Source organism: Austrofundulus limnaeus, unplaced genomic scaffold (genome assembly GCF_001266775.1).
Source record: "Austrofundulus limnaeus strain Quisiro unplaced genomic scaffold, Austrofundulus_limnaeus-1.0 Scaffold685, whole genome shotgun sequence".
Taxonomy (NCBI): Eukaryota; Metazoa; Chordata; class Actinopteri; order Cyprinodontiformes; family Rivulidae; genus Austrofundulus; species Austrofundulus limnaeus.
This window is the reverse complement of record NW_013953087.1, coordinates 109,022-119,316: the sequence shown is the minus strand read 5'-3', so window position 1 is coordinate 119,316 and position 10,295 is coordinate 109,022. Positions and strand designations below refer to the sequence as shown.

General features: G+C 40.6%; 1 pseudogene; it reads right to left on the bottom strand.

Annotated features, from left to right (window-relative positions):
- Positions 1 to 5,279: 5,279 nt before the first annotated feature.
- Positions 5,280 to 7,393, bottom strand: LOC106531863 (myosin-binding protein C, fast-type pseudogene; annotated as a pseudogene).
- Positions 7,394 to 10,295: the final 2,902 nt, after the last annotated feature.

Below are 10,295 nucleotides of genomic sequence, written 5' to 3'. Positions count from 1 at the left end.
GTGTGTGTGTGTGTGTGTGTGTGTGTGTGTGTGTGTGTACTTGTTTTTGCTACCTATTTAGGACTGTTTCCGGTATACACACCTTGTCAAGACCAGTAATCCTAACGGGGACCAAAGGCTGGTCCTAATATGGTGGAACTCCATTTTTGGGTTGGGGGTTAGGTTTAGGACTAAGGTGTGAATTGAGTTTAGGTTAGTTTTAGGGTTGGTGGTCAGGGTTAGGCTGTAGAAATTACTGGAAATGAATGGAAGTTAATGAACAGTTCTAATAAGGATAGAAATACAAACCTGTGTGTGTGTGGGCAACAAATACAATTTTAGGTACAAGGGATTTTCTGATGATAGATCTTAACTTCTAACACTGCTACCTTCTGGAGAAGTTGGCTGAAATCCTCTTTGGAACAAAAAGCAGGCATCTTGAACGCTTGGCTGTCCTCTGTCTCAGCAGTTGACATCACAGAGAACTCAGCTTCTTCGACAGCAGTAAAAAAAAAATCAAATGTTTCTCTCCTATTCAAAATCAACCTTTTTAAAATTGTCGGACGATTTTCAAAGACTGAGAGAGCCCACACGTGATGATAAAAAATCATGGATATACCAGGTTTGGTCCTACAGTGTGTGGTGTACAGTCACACGGCAAGAGACAATACACCACACACGAAAAGATATTTCATTCATGAACATTCAGATGTCAGACGTGAAATCACGCGAGACTTCTTGAAACCTCACGGGAATTCAGATGTCAGAGGACAAATCTTGCGTGACCTCCAGAGAGATGCGAATTCAGAGTAAATAAACATTTGAGACAAGGAAGATATTTATCGTTTGTGGACTATTTTTTACCAGAGGAAAAACATTTCCAAATGACTTTTAACATCCAGCGCACTTTCTGGTGAGTCATGCCAGTTTTTTATGTCTTCTGTATTTTGGATTCCCCTCCGTGTTTACGCCACCTCGCTGACATCTCATTCAAAAAGCTGCAAGCTCATTTGTTCTCAGGTGAACACTACACACGCTGTGATATCGGGCCTAAACATCAAACATGTTGAATATCCCCGATTTGAGGTTGGAGTGGTCCAGACGTCCTTCCATGCCGATTAGATCACTCTTAACTCAACACCCACGGCAGAAATATCTGCTCAGATTACCTTTAGAGCCATCACGATAATCTGGACGTCTTTAAGATTGTCAGAAGGGCAAAATCGGACCAGAATTCGGCACAATATTCCTGCCGTGTAACACAGGCCCAAATCTTTTGTGTACCTAACGTAACCCAAAAATCGTTTTGTATCAGCACTGTTACACTGGTATGTCAACAAGTCCTTGTTGATCTTGCTGAAGACGGACACATTGCATAGAAACATATTGATTATGGTGTAATTGGAAATAAAGTGTAAAATATAAGACTAAAATGTATGACTAAAAATTTTCAAAATTTTAAGTACTTTAGAATTTTTGAATACACATACTCCAGTTCTTCTACTTAAGTAATTTGAGAGAGCTACATTTGCTTTCATTGGATTAATATTTACCAACAGAGCAGTGTTGTATAAAGTACCACAAAGTGATACTTGAGTAAAATTACAAGTAACTTACCAAAAAATTACTTTGGTAAAAGTCAAAGTCTCCTTTAGGAATATTACTTGAGTAAAAGTCTTAAAGTATCTGATATTATTTGTACTTAAGTAATAAAAGTAAAAGTATTGATTTAAAATGAGCAGTTAGATTTTCTGTAAGGACATTTATTAGGAGGTGACCTCCCCAAAATATGCAGAAATGATTATATTGTATTAAAATGATTAATTTATGTTAAATTTAGGATGCACTAGTTTAGATGTTTCAGTTTATATACATATATCAAGGCTGCACAAACCTTTTCCCCAAAATGAAAATCTATCTGAGGGCTGTGGCCAAATGCAATAATATAATTCATGAAATACAAATACTTCTTAAGTACAGTCCTTTTATTTTAATGGTTCCTGCTGGAGTGTGACATGATTTGTTTGTGTACAAACTAATACGGTATCAGAATTTTATATATTTATACTTCTCATTCAACCACAGTTAAATTCACTCTATCTAGGAGGCACAGTTTATATGGATAGTATTTATTTTTTACAACAAGCTGGAATGAAAACAAGCAAAAATGAAACAAAAGTAACGACTTTCTACTTCTTGCCTTTTAAAAAACGTAAGGAGTAGAAAGTACAGATAATTGTGTGAAAATGTAAGAAGTAGAAGTAAAAAGCAGGCTAAAATAAATTACTCAAGTAAAGTACAGATACCTAAAATTCTACTTAAGTACAGTAGCAAAGTATTTGTACTTAATTACTTTACAACTCTGCAACAGAGTCAGTTCTTCTACTCAAGTAAGGAAACTTGAGTACTTTGTCCACCACTGCCAGTTTGTACCAAAATGTCTGGTTGTACATTTAAGACTTTGGAATGAAAATGGATTCAGCATGATCAGCAGCAAAGAGAAAAAAAATCAATCCAAATGGAGTTTTGGTTAGTTCAGGAATCTTTTCTGTTTAATCTGCTGCCACTTTAATCTGTGTGCTGACCACATTGCACTTTTAACTGACTACTTCAGCTCTGGAACGTGTACTTTAAACCCATCAGACTTTATTAACTTATCCATGGCAACTTTTTTAAAAACTATAAGGAAGCATCAGTATTAGCTCAACAAAATGAGCATGGCTTCGAGAGTGTGTGTCTTTGGTTTGTTGCTCATCCTAAATTAAAGACCCTCAACTTGGTGAATCCTTAATGATGAGTTTAAATGTGCTGCTTCATCCTGTTTGTTTCCTTTCCAATATGCGTTTTTTTCTGTACTGCCTACATTTAGTAATTACTAAAGATAATACCTATTCATTAAATTTTGTAAACAAATTTCGTGGTTCTCAATTGGTTACTGTTCTTCCTGTTTAGCCTTTCTCAAACTCATCAGCTTGCCTCTTTCAGCTCTCAGTCACTGGGGGAAAGGAAAAAATATATTAATAAAGCAAGTTTTGTTAGTGCTGGAAACTGTTAAAAGTTCCCACTTGATTTTGCTTGGATTGCAACATGCACATTCAGTCCTCACATTGCATATTCCCCTTTCTACCAAGTCATTAGTCATTAGTGTCTTGCACCGTGTTTCTCTGGCGTCTGCATGCTCACTGGTGTCCCAGCTTCCAGAGAAGAAGGTCATGCATATTTGTGAGAATCCAAAAAGAATGTGACACCCTTGTCATCACACACACACTCTTGCATTTTTACAGATCAGATAATCATACGACTTTGTGCCAGATGTTTTTTCTTGGATGCCTTCTGTATGCTTGTTCTAGAGGAGGAATATGCATGAATTCACAGAAAATATTAATGGTTTTTGCAGCACACAGGACTATCCTATTTATTTTTTTATGATTGTGTACTACTGTGACTGCTTATCGTCTCCATTTGTAAGAGAAGGGATTAGGGGTTTTTGATCTCAGCACAGTCTGTGTTACTGTATGTTTGCAGAGATGTACCACAACAGCAAAGCTGGAGCAAAGCTGTTGTCTTACTTCAAGCGGGCATGTAGTTTGGGTGGTCACAAGTTTTTTTTTTGTTCTTTTTCTGTCTGGTTGTTCCCTTTTTTCAGCTTGTCCCAGCCAATTATCACACACTGAAAACAGGGTGATATTAAATTCTTCCACTGTTCTGGGCTCAGCAGTGTTCTGTCATCTGACTTCAGTACCTCAGTTGTATTTTAAAATGTATCTTCCTCTTTTTTTGCACATTATTTTTTTATGCAGCAAGAACGGGAAAAACAAAATTTGCTGAAGGATAAACGCTAAGGGAAAACATTCACTAAAACAAAATGAAAGAAATGCAAATAACCAGTTCTTTTCAGAGCTGTCTGCAACTCTGATATGTTCTATGCTAAAAGGAATCAAGTGTAATCAAAAAACAAAAGTGACAAATTGATAAACAATAAAATCATGTATTTTACCCTGAAGGCAATACTTGGTTCTAATTAATCCAAATAGCTTCCTTTTATGAGCCATAGTTCTGAAATTATCTTTGAGGCAAATAATGTGAGGTGATCCAACTACTGAAATAACTAGAAGCACTCAGAGAGTGCAAACTTCCGCCAAGACCAATTTCCTCCATCCTGTAAGAGTTAATGTACAAAAGCAGAGATGGAAACACATTTGCCGAATAAGATCTGATGTAGCGAACATTTAAGCAGGCAGTATGCACGGGATTTCTTCTCGGTGGAGTCCAATGTGAAAAAAAAGTCAGACTCGTCACCCGACGTTATTCATCATCAAAATGGTCTCGGATTAAGCTCCTAAGTTTTCATCAGTCACATTTCACCATGTAAAACGTCTGTTTTATCCCCTTGTATGAGTTTGTAATGGTTTGACTCTCTTTGTGAAGTGCTTCCTGGTACAGTCGGCTCATGAAGCGAGTGGGTCAGCTTATAAATCAGCTTGTAAAATGTGGTGCAGTTTGCCTCTGTTACGATTATAATCTTGTACATATTCCATGTCAAACAAACAAACAAACAAACAACCTCTGAGTCTGAAGCCCACCGCACCTGAACGCATCACTCCTCTTCCTCGGTTCTTCATCTCAGCTCAGCTCAGGACTCAGAGCTAGCTTCCTCCAGTCAAATGACGACTTGTTTTGACACACAGAGAGTAACAACACTACTCACACACTCCAACACACGTCTGGTCTAAAAAGTAATCCGCTACTAGCTTCCAAAATGCCGAAATCATTCCATTGTCCTCCCGTCTCCAAAGGCCAGAAGCGATCTGTTTACAAGCCCACCGACAATGTGGTGTGTTTGAGGAAATGGGAAAAATAGGTTTCATGGTGGAGTCATACACTTCCTGGTCACAAAACGTTCTCTAAATGTGCACCATATGCGTAAAAATGTGCACATTATGGCAAAAATTATTCATCATTAAATCCGGATTTAACATTTATTTTTATAAAGTTTGAAGTCCATGCTGTCCAATCAAGCTCACAGTTTTTTTACAGAAGCCCTGTGAAAGCATCACAGCTTTGCCGATAGAGTGTTAATAGAAAAATAATTCCTGTATCTGCATCGTGATCCAGAACATCACCAAAATTTATTATTTTTATTTATTTATTATTATTTTTATTTTTTATTTTTTTAATGGACAGAAGGCTGCTTTATAACTGTGTTCAGTGACAGGCCCACTTCACAGATGGGACGGGCTGGTCTGTGTGTGGTCACAGCAGGGGGGAGGGGGGGTCCATCTACATGCAGGATGGATGCAACGAGGCGGCAGCTCGCTGCAAGAATTTATGGCACATCACTGATTCGTCAAGCATATGTGGAGCCTCAGCAGTCATCTCTTCTGATCATATTTATTCATGACTGCCCCGTTCTACATAATCCATTACTGTTCAGCCACTTCCTCGGCTGTTTCACTCATTTCTTCACCTCTTCTCCTTTCTCTTGGTGAACTCGGACCTCCAGCCTGCACTCCACCTCGTCCTGCCCGAGCTCGTTGACGGCCCTGCAGGAGTAGCGGCCCCAGTCGAACAGGCTCGGCTTGCGGATGTTCAGAGTCAACACTCCCTGGTTGTTCTGCATCAGGAACTTGGGGTCACCTTCGATGGCGATGTCGTTCTTCATCTAAATGATCTTCGGCTTTGGGTTTCCACGAACAGCACAGCTGATGGCTGCAGTGTAGCCTGCGACCACGCTTCGGTCCACCAGAGGAGCTATGAATTTGGGGGAACGACTCATGTCCGTCTCTTTGAAGGGTTTAGGATTATATATCAGGCCTGTTTTCAGAACCATGGCGGTGTTCTTGCTGATTCCAGGATCGTTGCTCAGGCCACAGATGTTTTCGCTGAACACCTGAAAGGAGTACTCGTTCCAGATTATCAGGTCTGACACGGTGCAGCTGGGCCGGCGGTTGTGCTCGTGCACCGTGAACCACTCCTTCGTCTTCGTGTTACGTTTCTGCATGGTGTAGCCGATAATCTCACAGTTTCCGTCATCTTTGGGCAGCTTCCACTCCAGCGCAGCGTTGAAGCCCCAGACGTCTGTGACATACACATTGATGGGCGGGCGGGGTTTCTCTACGACCTGGATGTGGATGTCGGCGCTGTCCGACATGTTTTCGATCTGCACGGACAAGGTGTACGTTCCAGAGTGTCTCCTCTCCGCAGAGCGGATGAAGAAGACGGAGTCCACGTCGCTCGTGCGGGTCCCCACCGTTTTGTCCTCCATGAGGACGCCATCTTTGAACCAGGTCACTACGGGACGTGGCTTCCCCTGGAACGGGATGACCAGGTTCACCTTCTCGCCCACAAGAGTGATGAGTTTTGTTCTCAGGTTTCGAGGAAGACAAATCCTTGGGTTCTCCACGACCTCCCTGATGGTGACGGCCTGAGACAGAGTGGCGGGGGGGCTGCGACCCGCGATGTTTATGGCCACCACTCTGAACAGCATCTTCTCCCCCACTGGGAGACCTTTGACCCGGAACTGGTTCTGTTCCACCGGCTTCTCGTTGACCTGAATCCACTGGTCTCCTCCATCTTTGCAGTACTCGATGATGTAGCCATCAATGCCTCCCGCTCCAATTTTTTCTGGAGGTCGCCACTTGAGCGCGCAGGTCGTGTCTGTCACGTCTTCCACCACGAGACGAGTGGGCTCACTGGTGGGGGCGATGGGCATGAAGGGCTCGGTGGTTGCGCTGGGCTGAGACACTCCGATGCTGTTGACTGCGAACACCCTCATTTCATAAAGCACACCTTCAATCATCTTCTTCGCCTCGTACGTGGTGGACTCGTGAACGTCAAAGTTCAGCTTGGTCCACCTGGATGAGCCGACTTTCCTCCTCTCCATCAAATACCCTTTAACAGGAACGCCACCGTCGAACAAGGGAGGGTCCCATGTGATCACGGCAGGGTCCTCGCCAACTGATGTGCACTTTGCATTCCCCGGGGAGTTGGGCACATCCACAATCTTGACGAAGAGTTCAGCCTTGTCCTCGCCTGCAGGGTTAGTCACACTGATGATATAGATCTCCTCGTCTTCTCTCACCGCCCCCTCGATCATGAAGCTGCACAGGGTCTTATCCTTCTCCACGCAGACCCGTCCCTCAGCCTCTGAAACCACCTGATCTCCTTTCATCCAGCACACGTCGGGAGCTGGCTCTCCTGTGATCTCCACGTCAAAGCGGATCTTGTTTCCAGCCACCACCGTGATGGTGTTTGTGCCTCCGCTGCTGGTGTCCATGTGAATTTTGGGAGGATCTTCTTTGGGAACAGTCGGTACAGTTGGTACAGTCGGCTCATGAAGCGAGTGGGTCAGCTTGTAAATCAGCTTGTAAAATGTGGTGCAGTTTGCCTCTGTTACGATTATAATCTTGTACATATTCCATGTAAAACAAACAAACAAACAACCAACCTCTGAGTCTGAAGCCCACCGCACCTGAACGCATCACTCCTCTTCCTCGGTTCTTCATCTCAGCTAAGCTCAGGACTCAGAGCTAGCTTCCTCCAGTCAAATGACGACTTGTTTTGACACACAGAGTAACAACACTACTCACACACTCCAACACACGTCTTGTCTAAAAAGTAATCCGCTACTAGCTTCCAAAATGCCGAAATCATTCCATTGTCCTCCCGTCTCCAAAGGCCAGAAGCGATCCGTTTACAAGCCTACTGACAATTTGGTGTGTTTGAGGAAATGGGAAAAATAGGTTTCATGGTGGAGTCATACACTTCCTGGTCACAAAACATTCTCTAAATGTGCACCAAATGCGTAAAAATGTGCACATTATGGCAAAAATTATTCATCATTAAATCCAGATTTAACATTACTTTTATAAAGTTTGAAGTCCATGCTGTCCAATCAAGCTCACAGTTTTTTTTACAGAAGCCCTGTGAAAGCATCACAGCTTTGCCGATAGAGTGTTAATAGAAAAAGAATTCCTGTATCTGCATCGTGATCCAGAACATCACCAAAATTTAAAGGCGTGTTCCTTGGCCCAGTACCCACATGTGTTAAAAATGTCACAACAATCTGTCTACAAGTTTTTGAGTAATGCTGTCCACAGACAGACAGACAGACAGACAGACAGACAGACAGACAGACAGACAGACAGACAGACAGACAGACAGACAGACAGACAGACAGACAGACAGACANCACTGTTAATGTTTTGTTTGTTTATTAATAAAAAAAATTTAAGTTGAGACCTGTGTAACATTTGTTATTGTTATCATTGTTAATGGAGGAAGAAAAGTTAGTATCGGCTTCAAGAATCGGCCCAAAACTATCGGCTGCATGTATCAGCATATATAACCATATAGTTAGACTGATTTTAAAAAAATCGGTGTCAGCATCGGCCTTCAAAAACCTATATCAGTCGATCTCTATTAGAAATACAATTATTTAATATTGTGAAGGGGTAATATACACCTGATGACCCTGCTGCAATCAAAGTAAAATTATAATACCAGTTGTATTAATTAATGCATTTTAATTTCCATTTGTTTGTATTTATGCATGTGTGGTTTGAGGAGGCATCAATTAAAAGCAAACTGTCACTGCATCATTTTAACCATCACTGAAAAATCTAAATGCTGTAAATTTATTGTTGTGGATTGGAAAATTGAATGTCTTTTTTTGTTAGAAATTTAATAAATAAAATGGTTAATATTGAGTTTTGTAGAATTCACTTGTTAACTGTAACAAAAAAAAATTAAGACTGTTATTAGGTTGGTGCAGGGCTCCCATTTAGGCAATTCAAGATTTAGTCTTGACTGCTTATCTATAAACAAACACGACAGTAGTAATGAAGGATAAAATCATAAAAGCAGCAGCAAATAATAAAAAAATCCAATTATCTTATGCACATACTTTTAAACTTGAAATATTTACTCCAATTATCATTTAAACTAAGATGAAAGTATTTCAACAAATAAATGTGTTTCAGCTGAAGCTGTCAATCTGTTGCTGTGCTTTTATTTTAATCTGATAAATTTACAGTAAGTATTGTTTTTAATCACACAACTTACACACTGTTTAATAAAACCCAGGTCACCATGATTAGTCAGCACAAATAACGTTAGCTTAAATATACCTCCTCCTTGTACATCTGTAACAGGACAGATTATCACAGATTTAGGTAACCAAAGTGAACGTAAACAAATACCTGTTGTACCCCGGACGCGTTCGGTACATGCAGCCGCTGTTTTTGTTCCGGTGCAGAAACACCGTGGATGTGAAGCTCATTGCATGTTGTCGTCTTTTCTGTTTAGTTTTAAATGTTCCCATGCTTTTTTATAATTTGTTATTTATTGAGCACTTCGTTTCGGCACTCTTCATCTTCTTCTGAAGCTAAATATAGCGCTTAGCAAGCATACACGCATGACCCGTCGACAGTCCGAGGTCCTGTTTCTCGCCGGGGTGTTTATTGTGCGACACCGAGTATGCATACGCGGACGTAAAAAAATTTATCTCTGTGCGGTCCAGTCCGGCGGACGTCCGCTTTGGCTGCATCGAGGTGTACTTGTAGCCGAGGCCAACCATATATTTGTGCTGGTGTCCGCTCGGACCTCCTCGGACCGTGTGCGCCTGAATATGTGGGAGCCTTAACTGTTAGCGGAAGCGCTAACATCATAGCATTGTGTGTAACACAAATAAAATTCCGGGCGGGCGGAAGTGCGCTGATTATAACAGCATGTATTTTTTACGAAGCTTCGAGGCAGATAAATTTGCCTCAAGGATTTTTTGTAATCGAATTATTCGAGGAATCGTTTCAGCCCTAGTTGATATGCTTTTATCTTAGTTTAAATGATACTTTGGAGTAAATATTTCAAGTTTCAAATATTTATAGAGGACAGTTGGATTATTTTAATTATTTTGTGCTGCTTTTTATGATTTTAGCCTTCATTACCACTGTCATATTTGTTTATAGCTAAACAGTCAAGACTAAATTTTTTATTGCCTAAATGGGAACCCTGCACCTACCTAATAACGGTCTTAAAATATTATTTTGTTACAAGTAACAAATGAACTCTACAAAACTCAATTGTTTATATTACCCATTTTACTTATTAAATTTTTAACAAAAAAAGACTTCAATTTTCCAATCCATAACAAGAAATTTACAGCATTTAGATTTTTTCAGTGATAGTTAAAAATGATTCAGTGACAGAGTGCTTTTAATGAATGCCCCCTCAAACCTTACATACAGTGGTTTGCAAAAGTATTCATACCCCTTGAACTTTTCCATATTTTGTCACATTACAACCACAAACATAAATAT